The sequence below is a fragment of the Pristiophorus japonicus genome, chromosome 4 (assembly GCF_044704955.1).
Source record: "Pristiophorus japonicus isolate sPriJap1 chromosome 4, sPriJap1.hap1, whole genome shotgun sequence".
Taxonomy (NCBI): Eukaryota; Metazoa; Chordata; class Chondrichthyes; family Pristiophoridae; genus Pristiophorus; species Pristiophorus japonicus.
Genome location: NC_091980.1, coordinates 119,254,283 through 119,274,361, shown reverse-complemented (window position 1 = coordinate 119,274,361; position 20,079 = coordinate 119,254,283). Strand labels below are relative to the sequence as shown.

The window sequence follows — 20,079 nt, the reverse complement described above, 5'->3', positions numbered from 1 at the left end:
GTGGGACTGTACCCCAACAGTAATCACTGACCTCAAAGAGAAAAGAGAGAAACTGGAGATTAAGGGAATATTTATTAAATGCACAAGAGAAGCAAGACAGTACAACTATTGACAGAGTAGCATCAGCAGCATTTTAAAACAGTTAAGCGAAATGAAAAATGTGTTCTGTGATGCATATACACCAAGGGAAGTGAACCAAGACAAAAAATTCCAGTAATCCAAATACCATCAACTCAAACCCATAATACTTCCATACAAGTTACTGGTTTCTGACAATATATTTTTCCAGAGAACCTCAACTCAATTTGCTGACAGAATATCACAATTCTGCTCAAATTCCTGGGGTAGCGCAAATGCCCATGTCTAGACACATCTCAGCAATAATAAATCAATCACTTGCCCCACTCACAGGTTACAAATACACTGGGTAGACTTTGGTACTGGCTCTCCTAGCTCCTATAGCTGGGATATTCAACCTTTTCAAGATTGAATTAGAGAGAATTATGGACTTGCTTCTGAGTTAAGCAGAATCATGATCAAGACCACTAGCATATGATGGTTGAATAGATCAAATTCAATCATGTGTTCATGCTTCAAGGGATCTGGTTCGATGATTTACCCATTCATTTTTCTATGAAAACTACAAACCAGTGGCCTTGATCATGATTACACACTAATACTCAATCTTATTTGCACATTTTGTAGGCATTGAATCAGATCATTGCTGCCTCCTTCACTTTCATTTTAGATATATTCATTCTCGCCATGTGGACATCACTGGCAATGCCGACATTTAAGAAAGTAGTGCTGAGCCACCTGCTTAAATTACTAGTCTTTGTGGTGAAGGTGATCCCACAATGCTGTTAGCTCAAGAGTTCCAGAAATTTGTCCCAGCACGTTGAGAACGGCAATATGGGTCCAAGTCAGGATGACTTGAAGGGGAATCTGGAGGTTATGGCATTATATTGCACCTTGTCCTTCTAGATCTACACACTTAAATTGACTGCAGGAAAATATGAAAGTGTTGAGGGAGAGCAATCTTTAAACCTAGTTTGGTACTGCACTGGAATTACACTCCATGCATCGTCAAACCAACATGATGCCAGTCTACCAACCCAGGAAGTCACACATCACTTCACTGGCGTCAAGATGAGCCCCAATTCAGGATTTATATTACTTCAGCATTGGAGCACTTTGCAACAACTAAAACAATAGGATAAATAGACCCTGAAAAGAGAGGGACATGTGCAGATCTCAACACAAAATCAGATTATACAAGTACCATATCTGTCAATTTGTAAGTGAAAACAGTTGAAACCCGAGTCAGATTATTTTTAATTGCAGCAATTTAATCAATAACAGGAAAATGGTATATTTTCAATTTAATTCATATTCCTAGGATGTTGGATTAGGAACAGTAGGCAGTGCTGGCTGGCTTTATTGATGTAAACCCTTTTTTAAAAGAAGATGTGAAATAACTTGGTGAATTTTAAAGACCAAAAACGATCTTGCAGGATCCAAAGTTATAACTTTCCTCTGGTCCTATTTATGGTGGGCCTTAGAAAGTTCAGAATCGCAACAACGTTGTATAACTGTGCACGGATTGAGCAGTATTTAAACTTCACCCCCTCCTCCCTTTAAAAAATAAGGAAACCCCCCTCCCCTTCTCATGCTTGCGTTTATTCGTTACCTTAATCTTTTCTTTCACAAAAGTGCTCTAGCTCCTTAAACCATGCTGCTTCCTGTTGGTGCCCACAGCAAGGCTGTTCCTACCGGAAACACAGAGAGGGGGGGGGGGGGGGGAGGAAAAAAACCGGATTATAAATAAATAAATAATGAAACGCGTGCTCGCTGCCTCTAAAGTTCACTAACTTGCAGTCGGAGGGACAGACTGAGAGTGTGCGCGCTGCTTACCGGCGCAGTTGCTACACTCACATTGATAACACCACGTTCCTCACTCACTCTCGCTGCAATGTTGCCGCTCCGCACATCCAAGAAACCCCGCGCGTGACGCAACACGCACCAGAGCGCGCTAAACGTCATTCTGCGGCGTCAGACGCCGCCTCCCCACGTTCCCGACCATAAAAGTTGCCTGCCTCTCCCTGACGTCATGCGCGCCTTTCTCGAGATGAAGGGATTCCCGATTCCGGGCGAGGCGCGCGAGTACCCTTGCGATCGGGCAAAATACTGACGGTTTGAATCTTGCCGCCGCTGTGGATGTTTTTCTAACCAGAGACGTCAAACATTCGGACACTGACCGGGATCCGGGCTTCAGAGGCGGCCTGGCTATGTTCCCGAGTCACTCACCCCCACCTCGGCAGCTGAGCTGGGAGCTTTCGCGCCCCCCCCCCCCAGGGTTTTCCCAGCTCCTCGCCGACCCCCGGCCGACCCACCGCTTCTTGCCACGCGCTGTTGAGTTGCGTACGCACCTCTCACGTGCTCGTGCTACAACGGCAGAGGAGCAGCACAGCCCGCCCAGCCAGTGTGAAAGCGGTTGAAGCCGGCGTGCAAAAAATGTTTCTATCAATCTGAAGCTGGGGGGGGGAATGTGATTGAGAGCCCGGAAGTGCGGGCGGGGGGAGGGAATGTACAACCCGCGCTTTCCAGCCGCCAATCACAGCTTCACGTTTCCCCTGACCACACCAGCTTTCCAACCGCCAATCCCACCTCGCGCTCCAAGGCTGCCAATCACAGCTTCACATGCCCCCGCTCCCGGGCCGCCAATCACAGCTTCACATGCCCCCCGCTCCCGGGCCGCCAATCACAGCTTCACATGCCCCCCGCTCCCGGGCCGCCAATCACAGCTTCACATGCCCCCCGCTCCCGGGCCGCCAATCACAGCTTCACATGCCCCCCGCTCCCGGGCCGCCAATCACAGCTTCACCGCCAATCACAGCTTCACATGCCCCCCGCTCCCGGGCCGCCAATCACAGCTTCACCGCCAATCACAGCTTCACATGCCCCCGCTCCCGGGCCGCCAATCACAGCTTCACATGCCCCCCGCTCCCGGGCCGCCAATCACAGCTTCACATGCCCCCCGCTCCCGGGCAGCCATTCACCGCTTCACATGTCCCCGCCCCAAGACCGCCAATCACAGCTTCACATACCTCCGCTCCCGGACCGCCAATCACAGCTTCACATTCCCCCGCTCCCAGACCACCAATCACAGTTTCACATTCCCCCTACACCACCCCTCCCCTCCCCTCAGCTCTCCAACCGCCAATCACAGCTTCACATCCCCTCACCTCGCGCTCCCGGGCCGCCAATCACAGCTTCACATTCCCCCGCTCCCGGGCCGCCAATCACAGCTTCACATTCCCCCGCTCCCGGACCGCCAATCACAGCTTCACATTCCCCCGCTCCCGGACCGCCAATCACAGCTTCACATGCCCCCCCGCTCCCGGGCCGCCAATCACAGATGCAGATAGATTCCTCGCATGCTCTCGGACCGATGCTGATCCGCCGCCGGATTCTAAAGCAATGCAGTACCGGGACCTGTATGTTGTTGTTCCTGTCTTTATCTGTGAGGAAATGTAGAGATGTAAAAGAAGGTAGGAAATCGAGCTCAGGCCAGAAGGTTCCTTGAATGAGCAAATCATCAGCCTGTTTTGTGACTCATCTGTATGAGGTAAAACATGAAATGAAAAAGGACATGCCTATTGACCGTGGTGCTGTCAATAATGGTTTCTAAGTCTGTAATACCCTAACCACAGTCCTAACCAATAACCACTAACACTAAATCGTGTAGTGTCAACACCGCGATGCAGGGTCATGTTATGTAAATCGTCATTGCGATGTCACGGATGCTGCAGGTTGTTCACGTTGTCAACCTTGAAAAAAGCCAGAAGAGAGTTAACTTTATTTGAACAATAGAGATTACAAAGTGAAACACGCAGATTGCCATGAGAAGGCAATCCTCTGTTCCTGTCTTCTTGCAGTTTTCTTTCCCATTGTGAAGGACCCAGGGTGTGTGCAGCAGAAAATGTTATGTGCCTGTGGCTTATAGCTAATAATCACTAAAGTTGCCAGTTGTGGTTGTTTAACGGATCAGTAGTGCAGGAAGTCGAACAAGGTAGGTGCATTGCTGACCACAAAGGTAAGTGTCAGTCCCGTTCTGACTTTTTGCCCTTTCTGTTTGGACTTGCCCTTCTCATATTCAACACATATTCCACGGTGATATGATAGAAATATTTAAAATTATTAAACATGGGATGGAGTAGATATAAGCAGACTGTTTCCAGCGGTTGAGGGGTCAAGACAAAGATCCATGGATACAAGATTCAATGTAAGAGATTAAGAACAGGGAGTTGTGAGGCTATAGAATTCACTTCCAGGGTTAGTGAGTGGAGCACAAAGTTCAGTCGTGACACATGGTCCTCATGTATCCAAGACAGGCCTCAGCACAGTCATTTACTTTATAACATTTTGAGACAATCATTCAAGCGAAGAGGTGTCAGGTATCTGGGTACAACAGTAAATGAGATCTAAATGTAAGCAAGTACCAATCAATGCTTCCTTTAATTATTATTGGGGTGGGCGGCCCATTCAAAATATTGTGCGCGCGTTTTTTCCTATTTAATAACCGGTGAGCCGGCTGCGAGGGAGCTGCAGAGTGCTGCGTGGCTGCACAGCTTAAAGGGAACATTGGTATCAACATAGTTTATCTTCATCTATTTCTTTCTTAATAACTTTTGCTGAATGGCCCAAGCCAAGTGCCAGGATATTGTATGAGGGCAAACCATAGAAAATGAGTGTGACACCCCTGGTTTAAACCATCACTTTTGTTTCTTTCCCTCCTCGTCCAACCACGTCCTGACCACATCTTGGAGGTCAGCATTGACGAGATACTTAACTACAGCAGCTGTATCAACACTCTGGTTATAAGAGCAGAGGCAGGATACTCTGCAATGAATGGCCCACCTCCTGATCCCTCAAATCTCATTCAGAAGTATGATGGAATACATGCCATAATGGGTACAGCTGCAATAATACTCAAGTTTGACATTCTCCAGGACAAAGTATTATGCTTGATTGGTGCTCCTGCCAACTGATTCATTATCCACTCCTTCACCACCAGTGCACTGGTTACAGTATGTAAGATCTACAGCCTGTATTGCAGCAATCACCAAGGTTACATCAACAGCACCTGCCAGCCCCGTGACCTTTTCCACCCTATAAGGACAAGAACAACAGTATCATGGAAATACCATAACCTCCAAATTTCCTTTCAAGTCATATGCCATCCTGCCTTTTTTCATTGTCACTGAATTAATATCTTGGAATTCTCTACCAAACACCAGTATGGGAGCACCATCAATAGAAGGATTGTAGCAGGTCAAGAAGGCGGCCCACCCTTGATGGGACAACTAAGGACGGGCAATAAATCCAAGCATCCACATACCGTGAACAAATAAAAGACAAGCCACATTTTTGAGTATTAAATGTACTTTGTAGTTTTCTATTATACAACAGCTGCAAAAAAAACCCTTTCATTCTATACAGATGATGGTTGCAAAGTAAGACAAAAGTAATCTAAAAATACTTGACAGCAAATTCAATTGCTGAAACACCATACTGATGGTTATTGCTAGGCCTAATATGTTCATTCATCTTCTAGAGAGTCCGCTTTAATAAATCCATATGTAGTAAGGTTTTTGCAAGACCACCAGCACTAATAATCACAGTTTCCGAATCTTTTCCACTAGTGGCACCGCTAGAGTCAATATTATTACCCATTTGCCATAATTACACTATTTTCTGTCATATTAAAAAATAAATTGCTCCTTTCTCTCGATAATGTGATCAGTAGCTGGAAAATTCCACTAAACTCCAATGAGATTAATCCAGGTCATAAATGTAACTTGTGGCAACACATTTGCCGACAGTGATATTAGCATATGACACTTCATACAAGGGACATAAATCTTCTGATAGAATTAGATGTTTTACTGGATTTGGAAGCATCGGAAGTCGATCTTGTCCTATTACCAATATTAGCATTTTTAGAGATTTAATCCCCTTGGAAGTGATTCTTGATTGTAGGATGGTTAATAAGGTGTGATGGGACACTGGTAGGTGTGCACAGATCAGGGACAATCTTAGTCCTAGTAACCAAATGCACATTTGCTCCGAGATCTAGCTCTTGTGATAAATGGATATATTCTGAGTTGCATTCCAGAGTCTTGTACCTTTTAATTTCCAGTGAGAACAAATTTTAGCAAAGACTACAGCAAAGACAAATTTTCCCTGGACTGTATAACTCAGCAAAACATTAAATCCTTATATCAAGCTCTCAACAAACATCTCAAACAGATTCATAATAATTGAAACCAAATCCAGGCTGCTCTGAAGTAGCATTTTGATAATAGGTGACATTAATAGTTGTTTTTTTGGTACCATATTATTGCAATATGCATTAAATTGTACTTTTTATGAATGACTCCTGTGCTTTTTGAAGGGTTGCAATCCATGGAAATGATATAGTGTGATTCCTTTGCTGTTTTGGATTTTTGCAACACATTATCAGAGCATCCATTTTACACAGGCTGAAGGCAGTTTTGCTATTTGAATTTACACACAGACCTTTCTACACGGAGGAAATTTGTCAGTAAATGAATGTCAAACTGAAACTAGAACAGTATGTTTCAATCAGAAATTTAATTGCACCTTAGAATAAAGGAGAAAAGAAAAGCATATATTTGAATATTCAGAATACTGAATCTATCATCATCATCATAGGCAGTCCCTCAGAGTCGAAGATGGCTTGCTTCCACACTAGAAATGAGTTCTCAGGTGACTGAAGAGTCCAATGCGGGACCTACAGTCTCTGTCACGGGACAAACGGTGGTTGAAGGAACAGGTGGGTGGGGTGCCTGGGTTGCCACGCGCTCCTTCCGCTGTCGATGCTTGGCTTCAGCTTGCTCTCGATGAAGAGACTCGTGGTGTTCAGCGCCTTCCCGGATGATTTTCCTCTACTTTGGGCCAGGGCTTCCCAGGTGTCGGTGGGGATGTTACATTTTTTCAAGGAGGCTTTGGGAGTGTCCTTGAACTGTTTCCTCTGCCCATCTGGGGCTCGCTTGCTGAGTCGGAGCTCCGAGTAGAGCGCTTGTTTTTGGAGTCTCGTGTCAGGCTTGCGGGCGATGTGGCTCGTCCAGCGGAGCTGATCGAGCGTGGTCAGTGCTCGGATGCTGGATATATTGGCCTGAGCGAGGACACTGACGTTGGTGCACCTATCCTGCCAATGGATTTGCAGGATCTTGCGGAGGCAGTGTTGGTGGTACTTCTCCAGTGTTTTGAGGTGCCTGCTGTACATGGTCCATGTATCTGAGCCATATAGGAGGGCGGGTATCACCACTGCACTGTAGACCATGAGCTTGGTGCTGGGTTTGAAGTCTTCAAACACTCTCTTCCTCAGGCGACCGACGGCTGCACTGGCACACTGAAGGCGGTGTTAGACCTCGTCGTCAATGTCTGCTCTTGCTGACAGTAGGCTCCCGAGGTATGGAAAATAGTCCACGTCGTCCAAGGCCTCGTCGTGGATTTTGACAACCGGTGGGGCAGTGCTTTGTGGCGCGGGAAGGTTGGTAGAGGACCTTTGTCTTACGGATGTTTAGTGTAATACCCATGCTCTCGCACGCATTGGTGAAGGCGTTCACGATGGCTTGGAGTTCGGCCTCCGAGTGTGCGCAGACACAGGCATCGTCTGCGTACTGTAGCTTGATAACGGAGGATGGGACGACCTTGGATCTGGCCTGGAGGTGGCGGAGGTTGAACAGATTCCCATTTGTCCTGTAATTTAGCTCCACTCCAGCGGGGAGCTTGCCGAGGGTGAGATGGAGCATTGCAGCAAGGAAGATCGAGAAGAGCTTTGGTGCGATGACACAGCCTTACTTGACTCCGGTCCGAACATGGAATGGGTCTGTGGTGGATCTGTTGGTCAGGATCATGGAGCAGGCAGAGAATGGTGCCAAACCTTTGAGGGCAGCCAAATCTGAGGAGGACGCACCATAATCCCTCACGGTTGACAGTGTCGAAGGCTTTTGTGAGGTCGAAGAAGGCCATGTACAGGGATTGGTGGTGTTCCCTGCATTTCTCTTGTATTTGCCACGCAGTGAAGATCACGTCCATTGTGCCCCTTAGTGGGCAGAATCCGAACTGTGACTCTGGGAGGGGTTTTTCAGCCACGGGGAGAAGGCGATTGAGGAGGATTCTTGCAATGACTTTCCCGGTGGTCGCTAGCAGGGAGATTCCTCTGTAGTTACCGCAGTAGGACTTGTCACCTTTCTTGGTCACGATTACAGGGTTTCCGAGATCTCCTGGCATGATCTTCCAGATAAGAAAGATGAGGTCATGGATCCGCGCCAGTAGTGCTTCTCTGCTATGTTTTAGTACTCCGGCAGGGATTCCATCTGCTCCTGAGGCCTTGTTGTCCTTCAGTTGTCGGATGGCCTGGGGTTAGGCTGAGATGGTGGCGGGTGGCATACTGTGGGATGGAACCGAGAACACTCACGTCGAAGACAAAGTCTCAGTTGAGAAGCTCCTCGAAGTGCTTCTTCCAGTGGGCACTGACTGCCTCCCTGACCTTGATGAGCACCTCTCCGTTCTTGGCCAGCAGTGGGATAGGATCTTGAGTGCTTGGGCCGTAGGTCGTCTTGATTGCACTGAAGAATCCTCGCACGTCGTGTTGTCGGCTAGCTACTGGATTTCTTGAGCTTTCTCCATCCACCATCTGTTCTTTAGGTCACGGGTTTTCTGTTGGACCTCGGCCTTCAGATGTCTATAAAGCTGCTTTCTTGCCCTCGAGTTGTGTTGCTGCTTCCAGTCCAAGAATGCCTTGTGCTTGCGGCATATTAGATCCTGGATCTACTGGTCGTTCTCGTTGAACCAGTTTCCTGGTTGAGTGACCGAGCATCTCTTCGCAGGTGCTGGTTATGGAAGCCTAGAGAGTTGACCAGGTACTGTGGACACTCTGGGTCACTTGGAGTCGTCAGGTTGGTAGCGAGGCGCTGGCTGAATAGGGCTTTCGTAGCAGGATCTATAAGTGCACCAGCGTTGATTTTCCTGCGGCATTGTTTCTGTTGTCGTCGTTGTTTTGGGGCAATGTTGATGGTAATGACAGAGAAAATTAGGCGCTGGTCTGTCCAACAGTCGTCAGCTCCTGTCATGGTGTGGGTAATGCGCACATCTTTGCGGTCTCTCGCTCGGACGATGACGTAGTCTAGCAGATGCCAGTGCTTGGAGTGAGGGTGTTGCCATGAAGCTTTTGCTTGGAGTGAGGGTGTTGCCATGAAGCTTTATATTTGTCCTTCTGACGGAACAGGGTATTAGTTATGACAAGGCCGTGTTCTAAGCATTTCGTCAGGGGGAGGGTGCGATTGGAATTGGCTTTCTCTATCCCCTCTCTGCCGATCACACCTCCCCAGAGGTCAGTGTCCTTTCTGACTTTGGCGTTGAAGTCGCCGAGGAGGATCAGCTTGTCGCTCTTTGGGACTTGGGACAGGGATTGTTCGAGGCTGGAGTAGAATTGCTCTTTCATCTCGTCTGTAGCTTCCAGTGTTAGGGCGTATGCGCGGAAGACCGTAGCGTACTGGTTCCAGGCTAGGGTGAGCCGAAGAGTCGTGAGGCGTTCGTTTATCCTGCAGGGGAGATCTCTGAGACAGCCCACTAGTTCTTTTTTTATGATGAAGCCAACCCCATGGAGGTGGCATTCTGCTTCTGGTTTGCCTTTGCAGAACGCTGCACCGCTACCGTTGCCTGGGAACTCTGGCACTTCAACATTGACATCGCCGCCTTAAGCGAGACCCGGCGGGCAGGGGAACGGCAGCTCAAACACTGAATCTATATTAAGTTACTAATGTCATTCATGTTACTGCAATCTATTCTGTCAATATATTATCGTTTGCACTAAGGAAATTTATTTGAAGAAGTCTATCTTACCTTGCATAAAAGAAAAATGAATACAAGAGCCCATGTTTGTGGTTAAGCAAAGTTGGGTAGATTCTTCTTTATTTAATTTGATTCTATCGCATTCAACATTTTGGACGAGTGGTGGTATCAGGGGCTTGACAGAAACCTGTCTTATGGGCAGTGACTCCTTTCTCTTGCCAAATGCCCCATTTGCCTATATGTTCGAGAATATTACCCACCCAAACTGGCTAAAGTGGTGTGTCTCATCACCAGATCCCATATCAGCCTCTTCCTGTACTCCTTATGGCAAGTTTTCCTCAGTCAAGCACCAAAATGTTTTCCATCCCTCCTGCTGCTCCTTTTAATTCATTGTTATCTATGGTCCTCCAAAGCCTCATAGTGTTTTCTTTACTGAGATCTCTTCCCTTCTTCCTTCAGAATCTGTAGGGAGCAACTCCTCGTCCTCTGATTTCAATTTCCACCTTAATTCCTCTTGCTCCCTCTCCTCTGGCACCTGCTCTTCTTTGCTCACTCAATCTTACACATCACATCAAGTTCCTAACCTACATTCATTAGCATGAGATCAGTTTCCAGATATATGCTGATGACAGCAACTGTATGTATATCTTCACTACTTTCCTCAACTGCATAATCACCTCTGTTTTGTCAGACTGTATTCAGTGCCTCTATACAAAACCAAAGATTCCATTTGCCTTTCTTATGGTCTTATCCACTTGTACTACCACCTTAGCTAATTTTAATATTATTGCCTGAATTCCTAACTCCAGATCACTTGTGCTTTATAATGAATAAGAGCAGTCCCAACACAAACCCTTGTAGAACACCACTCAATACACTTTTCCATTCTGAGAAAGGTATGGTGAATCCTATGAGAATCAAGGTAGATGGGTGCCCTCTGGTAACTTACCCAAGTGGTCATTCTTCATGTGATCCAACACACTGAATTGGCAGGCTGTTCAGCTGCAGAGGGTCACCTCTGGATGGTTTGCCAATTACATTAAACCTGTGTCCTTTGGTTACTGACCCTTCTGCCATTGGAAACAATGATCCATATAACTTAGAATTACACCAGTGTTGCATTTACCCACTAGATTATTGGGAATATGTTAAACGTTAACAATGGGATGCATGGTTATGCATTCATGGTGGGATTGTTTTTATGAAAATAGAAAATAAGTGACAACTCATGTGAGTGTCTGGAGAACCGTGTGATCAATATCAGTAATACTGAGTGGGATAGAGCTATGAGTCATACAACACAATCTACTTTCATTATAAACCTGACGTGGTTGTACGAGAAGCAGTTAGTCAGAAGATAAATCTCTTCCCCCCCCCCCCCCCCCCACACACACACTTTAGAAGTTAGAAATTGTTGTTTATAGTGTTAGTGTGCAAATACTTAATTTGTTTGTATGTAGTGCCTCTGTCCAATATTATACTGTTGTGTATCTGTAAAGCGTGCACTCCCATGTTCCGCCACCAGGGAGCTCATCCCCTGAAGTCCCAAGGGATCCCAGCATCCCTTGGGAGCACTGTATATAAGCCGGCCCCTAAGGCCTGTTCCTCACTCTGGAGTGTCTTATTAAAGACTGAGGTCACTGTTACTTTAACCTCCCTGTGTGCAGTCTCATCTGTGTTAGGAACACAATAACTGGCGACGAGAATACGAATCCAACGCAAAGATGCAGCAAATTGTGGGCATCCTGAAGACGTTCTCGGAGGGTGAGGACTGGGAAGCCTATGTCGAACGGCTAGACCAGTACTTTGTAGCCAACGAGCTGGACGGAGAAGGAAGCGCTGCAAAAAGGAGAATGGTCCTCCTCACAGTCTGCGGGGCACCGACCTACAGCCTCATGAAGAATCTTCTGGCTCCGGTGAAACCCACAGATAAGTCGTATGAGGAGCTGTGTACACTGGTTCTGGAGCCTCTTAACCCGAGGGAGAACGTGCTGATGGCGAGGTATCGGTTCTACACGTGCCAGTGATCTGAAGGTCAGGAAGTGGCGAGCTACGTCGCCGATCTAAGTTTGATGGCTGCCTGGAGCAAATGCTCAGAGACTTTTTTGTACTGGGCATTGGCCATGAGACCATCCTACGAAAACTTTTGACTAGAGACACCGACCCTCAGTAAGGTCATTGTGATAACACAGGCGTTTATGTCCACCAGTGATAACACCAAACAAATCTCTCAGCACACAAGTGCTAGCAATGTTCATAAATTAACTGGAACTATGTTTGCGAACAGAAATGTACAGGGCAGAAACCACGAGTCTGCAACTGCCAGCAGGCCTCAGGTGACCCAGATGACTCAGAGTGCAAGACAATTCACATCTTGTTGGCGTTGTGGAGACTTCCATTCAGCCTATTCATGCCGCTTCAAAGGGTATGTTTGCAAGAGCTGTGGAACAGTGGGGCACCGCAAACCAGCTGCAAGCTCTGCAAAACCTGCCAACCACCATCTGGCAGAGGAAGATCGGTCCATGGTGGATCAAAGCAATTTCAAGCCTCAGAGAGAGGAGGCAGATGCTGAAGTACACGGGGTGCGCACATTTTCGACGAAATGTCCACCTATAATACGTAACGTAAAATTGAATGGCTTACCCGTAGCCATGGAATTGGACACTGGCGCTAGCCAATCCATCATGAGTAAAAAGATGTTTGAGAGACTGTGGTGCAACAAGGCATTCAAACCAGCCCTGAGCCCCATCCACATGAAACTAAGAACGTACACCAAAAAGCTTATCACTGTCCTGGGCAGCGCCATGGTCAAGGTCACCTACGAGGGCACGGTGCTCGAACTGCCACTCTGGATTGTCCCGGACGATGGCCCCACATTGCTTGGAAGGAGCTGGCTGGGCAAAATCCGCTGGAACTGGGATGACATCCGAGCGCTATCACATGTCGATTAGGCCTTATGTACCCAGGTTCTTAACAAATTTCCTTCCCTTTTTGAGCCAGGCATTGGAAACTTTTCCGGGGCGAAGGTCCACTTGGTCCCAGAGGCACGACCCATTCACCACAAGGCGCGAGCGGTACCTCACATGAGGAGGGAGAGAGTGGAAATCGAGCTGGATGGGCTGCAACGCGAGGGCATCATCTCCCTAGTGGAATTCAGCGAGTGGGCCAGCCCGATTGTCCCAGTACTCAAAAATGATGGCACAGTCAGGATTTGCAGCGATTATAAAGTAACTATTAATCGTTTCTCGCTACAGGACCAATACCCGCTACCTAAGGCAGACGACCTATTTGCGACACTGGCAGGAGGCAAGACGTTCACCAAGCCCGACCTGACTTCGGCCTACATGACGCAGGAGGTGGAGGAGTCTTCGAAGGGCCTCACCTGCATCAACACGCACAAGGGACTGTTCATCTACAACAGATGCTTGTTTGGAATTCGGTCGGCTGCAGCGATCTGCCAGAGAAACATGGAGAGCCTACTCAAGTCGGTACCACACACGGTGGTCTTTCAGGACGACATATTGGTCACGGGTCGGGACAACGCCAAGCATCTACAAAACCTAGAGGCGGTCCTCCAGCGACTGGATCACATAGGGCTGCGGCTGAAGAGGTTGAAATGCATTTTCATGGCAACAGAAGTGGAGTTTTTGGGGAGAAAGATTGTGGCAGACGGCATTCGGCCCACAGATGCCAAGATCGAGGCTATCAGGAATGCGCCCAGGCCACAGAACGTCACGGAGCTGCGGTCGTTCCTGGGACTCCGCAACTATTTTGGTAACTTCCTACCGGGGTGAAGCACCCTCTTAGAGCCCCTACATGTGTTATTGTGTAAAGGTGAGAACTGGGTATGGGGAAAAAAAACAAGTAATTGCTTTTGAGAAAGCCAGAAACATTTTATGCTCCAACAAGCTGCTTATATTGTACAACCCGTGTAAAAGACTTGTGCTAGCATGTGACGCGTCGTCGTACGGAGTTGGGTGTGTATTATAACAAGCTAACGTTGCGGGGAAGTTGCAACCTGTCGTCTCTGCTTCCAGGGGCTTGTCTAAGGCCGAAAGGGCCTACAGCATGATTGAGAAAGAGGCATTAGCGTGTGTGTTCGGGGTAAAGAAAATGCATCAGTACTGTTTGGCCTCAAATTTGAGCTGGATACCGATCACAAGCCCCTCACACCCCCGTTCGCTGAAAACATGGGGATAAATACTAATGCCTCAGCCCACATACAAAGGTGGGCACTCGCGCTATCAGCTTATAACTACCATCTGCCACAGTTCAGGCACCGAGAACTGTGCGGATGCTCTCAGTCGGCTACCATTGTCCACCACGGGGGTGGAAATGGCGCAATCTGCAAACTTGTTGATGGTGGCGCAGCCCGGAGACTTGTTGATGGTCATGGAAGCGTTTGAAAATGATAAATCACCTGTCACGGCCCGCCAGGTTAGGACTTGGACCAGCCAAGATCCTCTGCTGTCCCTAGTAAAAAAAACTGTGCACTGCATGGGAGCTGGGCCAGCATCCCTGTTGAAATGCAAGAGCCAATCAAGCCGTTCCAGCGACAAAAAGACGAGCTGTCCATTCAGGCAGACTGCCTATTGTGGGGTAACCGCGTAGTGCTACCAAAAAAGGGCAGGGAGACGTTCATCTCGGATCTCCACAGCACACACCCGGGTATAGTAATGATGAAAGCGATAGCCAGATCCCACGTGTGATGGCCCGGTATCGACTCTGACTTAAGAGTCCTGTGTACGGCAATGCAGCGTATGTGCTCAGTTGAGCAACGCGCCCAGAGAGGCACTACTAAGTTTGTGGTCCTGGCCCTCCAGCCATGGTCGAGGATCCATGTCGACTATGTGGGCCCGTTTTTCAGTAAAGTGTTCCTGGTGGTGGTGGATGCTTTTTCAAAATGGATTGAATGTGAAATAATGTCGGGAAGCACCACCACCGGCACCATTGAAAGCTTGAGGGCCATGTTGGCCACCCACGGCCTGCCTGACATACTGGTCAGTGACAACGGGCCATGTTTCACCAGTGCCGAATTTAAAGAATTCATGACCCGCAATGGGATCAAACATGTCACCTCAGCCCCGTTTAAACCAGCCTCCAATGGGCAGTGAGAGCGGGCAGTACAAACCATCAAACAGAGCCTTAAATGAGTCACAGAAGGCTCACTCCAAACCCGCCTGTCCCGAGTACTGCTCAGCTACCGCACGAGACTCCACTCGCTTAGAGAGGTGCCCCCGGCTGAGCTACTCATGAAAAGGACACTTAAAAGCAGATTCTCTCTGGTTCACCCCAGCCTGCATGATCAGGTAGAGAGCAGGCGGCAGCAACAAAATGTAAATGATGGTCGCGCCACTGTGTCACGGGAAATTGATCTGAATGACCCTGTGTATGTGCTAAACTATGGACATGGTCCCAAGTGGATCGCAGGCAAGGTGATAGCCAAAGAAGGGAATAGGGTGTTTGTAGTCAAACTAGACAATGGACAAATTTGCAGAAAGCACCTGGACCAAACGAGGCTGCGGTTCACAGACAGCCCTGAACAACCCACAGCAGACACCATCTTTTTCGAGCCCACAACACATACCCAAAGGATCAACGACACCATGTCGGACTAGGAAATCGAACCCATCACGCCCAACAGCCCAGCAAGGCCAGGCTCACCTAGCAGCCCTGCAGGGCCAACAACACGCCAGCCCAGCGATGGCACAGCTAACACACCAGAACAGACATTTTACCGAGGCGGTCCACCAGGGAAAGAAAGGCTCCCGACTGCCTCACCTTGTAAATAGTTTTCACTTTGACTTTGGGTGGGGAGTGATGTTGTGTATCTGTAAAGCATGCACTCCCATGTTCCGCCACCAGGGAGCTCATCCCCTGAAGTCCCAAGGGATCCCAGCATCCCTTGGGAGCACTGTATATAAGCTGGCCCATAAGGCCTGTTCCTCACTCTGGAGTGTCTTATTAAAGACTGAGGTCACTGTTACTTTAACCTCCCTGTGTGCAGCCTCATCTGTGTTAGGAAAACAATATATACCATTTTATATAAATAGGAATACCACAGAAACTCATTTAGTGTTTGTTCGCTAAACTCTGAAACAGTCATTTTTAGGCTGTTTTATCTCTCATTCTTCATTTAAAGCTTATCATTTCTCTTTCCTTCAACAACAACAATAACAACTTTTATTTATATAGCGCCTTTAACGTAGTAAAACATCCCAAGGCACTTCACAGGAGTATTATATTGAAAAATTTGACAACAAACCATATAACAGAGAAAGATGGAATGAAATAGACTCAGAAATAAATCCACACTCAGAACCTCAGTAAAATGAATTAAAATGACCGCCGTGCATCTCATTTAACCGTCAAATTCATCGCACTGCCCAAAACACTAGCATTATTTTGGAATTATAACATGGGTTATGTTGAGGACTTTAATTTCACAACCTCAGGAACGCTTTACAGCTAATGAACTACTTTTTGAAATGTAGTCACTGTTCTTCGTATTGTATGAGAGGACAAACATTAAATATCTTCACCCAGTGAAATCATGGAATATTAGAACGAGATAATTTAGAAGAGTTTTATTATGCAGATTTATTTTTCTCTCCTTTCCTCATCTCCTCTCCAGACTCACTGGGGCTCGGATCCATGACCACCACCAGGCGCTGCGGCCTCAGTGAAGCAAGCAAGTGTGAGCCTAGATAGGGAGTCTTTATATCCTATTCTACCATGGAGGGCATCATAGGCAGTTCACACACATGCACTTGCAGCAGGCGTTACTGGATAATGATCAGGAGCAGGAACTTGGGCTAATTTTCCCCTTGTTGGCCCAGGGGCATTGAGATTAATTGTACTGCACTAACTGCTACCTTGGTTGAGATCAGATTGGTGATGAAACCTTATCACAGCTACTCTCTCTTTAGCCAGGCCAACCAAATGAGAGCTATGTGAGCACCTTTTTATTTTATAAAATTGTTTTATTACTGAGAAATATGAACATAATTGACACACAGTTTGAGATATGTTTGGCCTTACACACCAAAATTCAGCAGATAATTTTCAAATATAATTAATCTGACTTCATCAAACTTATGTAAATATAAATAAATGATTTGGACTGAATACAGCACAATATCAAAATATGCAAATGGCACAAAACTAAGGCGCATGAAGAGGATGTTCGCAACTTCAGGAGGACATACAGGTTAGCAGATTGGGAAAATGGATGTTAAACTCTGCATTCCTCCAACTCTGGCCTCATGTATCTCCCACTTTATTCACCCCAACATTTCAGCCATGCCTTCAGTCATCTAGACAGTATGCTCTGAAATTCCTTCCCTAAAACTCACCACCTCTCTCTGCTCCAAGAGCCTCGTTAAAACCTACCTCATTGACCAAACTTTTAGTCATCTGTCCTAATGTCTGCTTCTTTGGATTGGTGTCAATTTTTGCCTGATCACGCTCCTGTGAAGTGCCTAGGGATGTTTTCCTTCATTAATCATCATCATAGGCAGTCGCTCGAATCGAGGATGACTTGCTTCCACGCCAAAAAGGGATGAGTTCACAGGTGTTTCAATGAAGGACTTAATATTCCAGGTCCCAAACTACATCTTGAAGGGTGGAAGATGCCTCTGCGTGGATTTTTTTAGATTGTGATGGCCGTTGCACATCAGCCACCACATGGGCTTGACAGAGCTAGGTCTTGGTCCAGTGGCAAGGATTAATCAAGACGACTGGAGACCAGCTCTGCTGCACGGACCTCATTAAAGGTGCTATATAAATGTAAGTTGGCGTAAACAAAATGCCATGAGCAGAAATGTGACATAATGAATTTTGGGGGGCATGAATAAGGAGAGGACATATAAATAAAAATGGTAAAACTTTAATAGGAGTAGAGGATCAGAGAGATTTAGGGGTTCAGATGCATAATATTTTAAATGTGGGATGACGAGTTGATAAAAATATAATAAAATAACATATTGGATCCTAGGTTTAATAACTAGCAGTATAGATGCTAAACTTACTGGTTCAGCCTCAGTTAGAAAACTAGTCCACGTTTGACATCCTACTTTGAGTGTGTCAAGGCCAGGGAGAGGAAAGAGAAGAAGTTTACAAAGATGATGAGAGGTATCAGTTATGAGGAGAGAAACTGATGCTCTTTTTACTAGGGCAGAGAAGGTTGAAAGGAAATCTGCTAGTGGTGTTCAAAACTTATGAGGGGTTTTAATAAGGTAAATAGGAAGAAAAACTATTTACGCTGGTCAATGGGACAGTAACTAGAAGGCATAAATTTAAGATCATCACCAAAAGAAGAAAGGGAGAAGCAGGCAAAATTATTTATTTGGAAGAGGGTTTTTGGAACATGCACTGCCACCCTGGAAACTGGTGAAAGTAGAATCTATAATAGCCTTTAGAAGGGAAGTGGATATCTATTTGAAAAGAAGAAACATAAAAGGGCATGAGAGGAGGAATCACCAGGGGATCAGGACTAAGTGGATTGTTCTTTCAGAGGCTGGCACAGGTGGGCCAAATAGCTTCCTTCTGTGCTCTAAAAGAAATAAGGGTTGATTGGGAATAATTACAAAAGAAAATTCTTATCTGTTATATATGTGAACCTCACCTGTGTGTAAGACTTGCCACTGGAGGGCACACCTGTGGGAGACCTATGGGTCACCTGTGTATCCTGGTGCATGCAGGTATAAAAGGCAGTCCACCACGCAGCTGCCTCACTTTGGAGTTATATTAAAGAGACCAAGCTCACAATGGTTTGAGCTTATTACACAAACTCGAGTTATTCTGAACTTAACAACTGGCGACGAGTTACAGATCATGAACTTTCACGCAGAACTGGCTGCCGTTGGTATTTTTGAGAGATTTGTTGAGGGTGATGATTGGGAAGCCTTCGTTGAGCGCCTCGACCAGTACTTAGTGGCTAATGAATAGGACATAGCTGAAACGGAGATCAAGCGCAGGTCGATTCTCCTCACCATATGTGGGTCATCGGTATATGGCCTCCTTAAAAATTTGCTGGCACCAGTCAAACTAACGGACAAATCTTACGCAGAGCTGTGTATGCTGGCTAAGGAACACCTCAAGCCAAAGGAGAGCATCCTGATGGCCAGGTACCGCTTTTACACGCATCGTCGCTCCGAGGGCCAGAACGTGGCGAGTTTTGTCGCCGACCTAAGACGCCTTGCGGGGCAGTGCGACTTTGCAAGATCCTTGAGGGAAATGTTGCGGGACTTTTTTGTGCTTGGAACTGGCCACGAGGTCATCCTTCGCAAACTGCTGTCTGTGAATCCCTGGATCTGAGTAGGGCCATCATGATAGCCCAAGCCTTCACATCCACGAGCGACAACACGAAACAGATATCTTCACAGAGCTGAAGCTCACCGGCAAGTACTGTGCTTAAAATAATGCCTTCAGCAGGCAGGTTTGTACATGGTTGGGCCCACACGGCTGCAGAGGTCAGGCCCAGGGTGACTTACAGGCCGCTGGGGAGTGCTAATGTGAATCCATTAACACCATGCTGGCGCTGCAGGGGCAGTCACAGAGCTAATCAATGTCGATTCGAGCATTATGTGTGCAAGGGCTGTGCAACAATGGGGCACCTCCAGCGAATGTGCAGGCGACCTCAGACTCACATCATGGCAAAGTCAGCAGAGAGCGACCGTTCCAGCGCGGATCACGCTGAGAGAGCAGGAGAAGCAACTCAACCGGAGGATGAGGAGGAATTGTATGGGGTACACACCTTCACCACCAAAAGCCCTCTGATAATGTTACACCTGTTATCGGCAGTGTGGCAGTGAAAGTATCGTATGGTGGAAGAGTGCATGATTTACCACTATGGATTGTACCGGGCGATGGCCCAACGCTGTTCGGCAGGTGCTGGCTGGAACTGGGACGACATCAAAGCACTGTCCTTGGCGGATGATGCCCCATGCGCCCAGTTGCTAAACAAATTCCCGGCGTTATTTGAGCCAGGCATTGGCAACTTCACAGGCGCCAAAGTGCAGATCCATCTTGTTCCTGGGGCACGGCCTGTTCATCACAAGGCCTGAGCAGCCCCATATATGATGCGAGAGAAAGTCAAAATTGAGTTTGACAGACTTCAACGAGAGGGAATCATATCGGCAGTCTAGTTCAACGAGTGGACCAGTCCAATCGTGCCAGTACTAAAGAGCGATG

General features: G+C 47.1%; 1 protein-coding gene and 1 long non-coding RNA gene across 8 annotated transcripts in view; one reads left to right on the top strand and one right to left on the bottom strand.

Moving 5' to 3' along the window:
- Positions 1–2,484, bottom strand: part of LOC139263044 (C-terminal-binding protein 1-like) — a 109,920-nt gene extending 107,436 nt beyond the window's left edge. For 2 of the 7 annotated variants that reach the window (XM_070878546.1, XM_070878552.1), the window contains exons 1-2: positions 1,936–2,039; positions 1,691–1,769 (exon numbers count right to left, since the gene is read on the bottom strand). The gene's annotated coding sequence lies outside the window, so the exon portion shown is untranslated. Of the gene's footprint in view, positions 1–1,690; positions 1,770–1,914; positions 2,040–2,429 lie in introns of those variants that run through there. The other 5 variants (XM_070878549.1, XM_070878553.1, XM_070878548.1 and 2 more) reach the window with 4 other exon arrangements.
- A 933-nt stretch (positions 2,485–3,417) lies between these two features.
- Positions 3,418–20,079, top strand: part of LOC139262156 (uncharacterized) — a 37,874-nt gene continuing 21,212 nt past the window's right edge. The window contains exon 1 of the long non-coding RNA XR_011592918.1: positions 3,418–3,628. This is a non-coding gene — a long non-coding RNA (uncharacterized lncRNA). The remainder of the gene's footprint in view (positions 3,629–20,079) is intronic.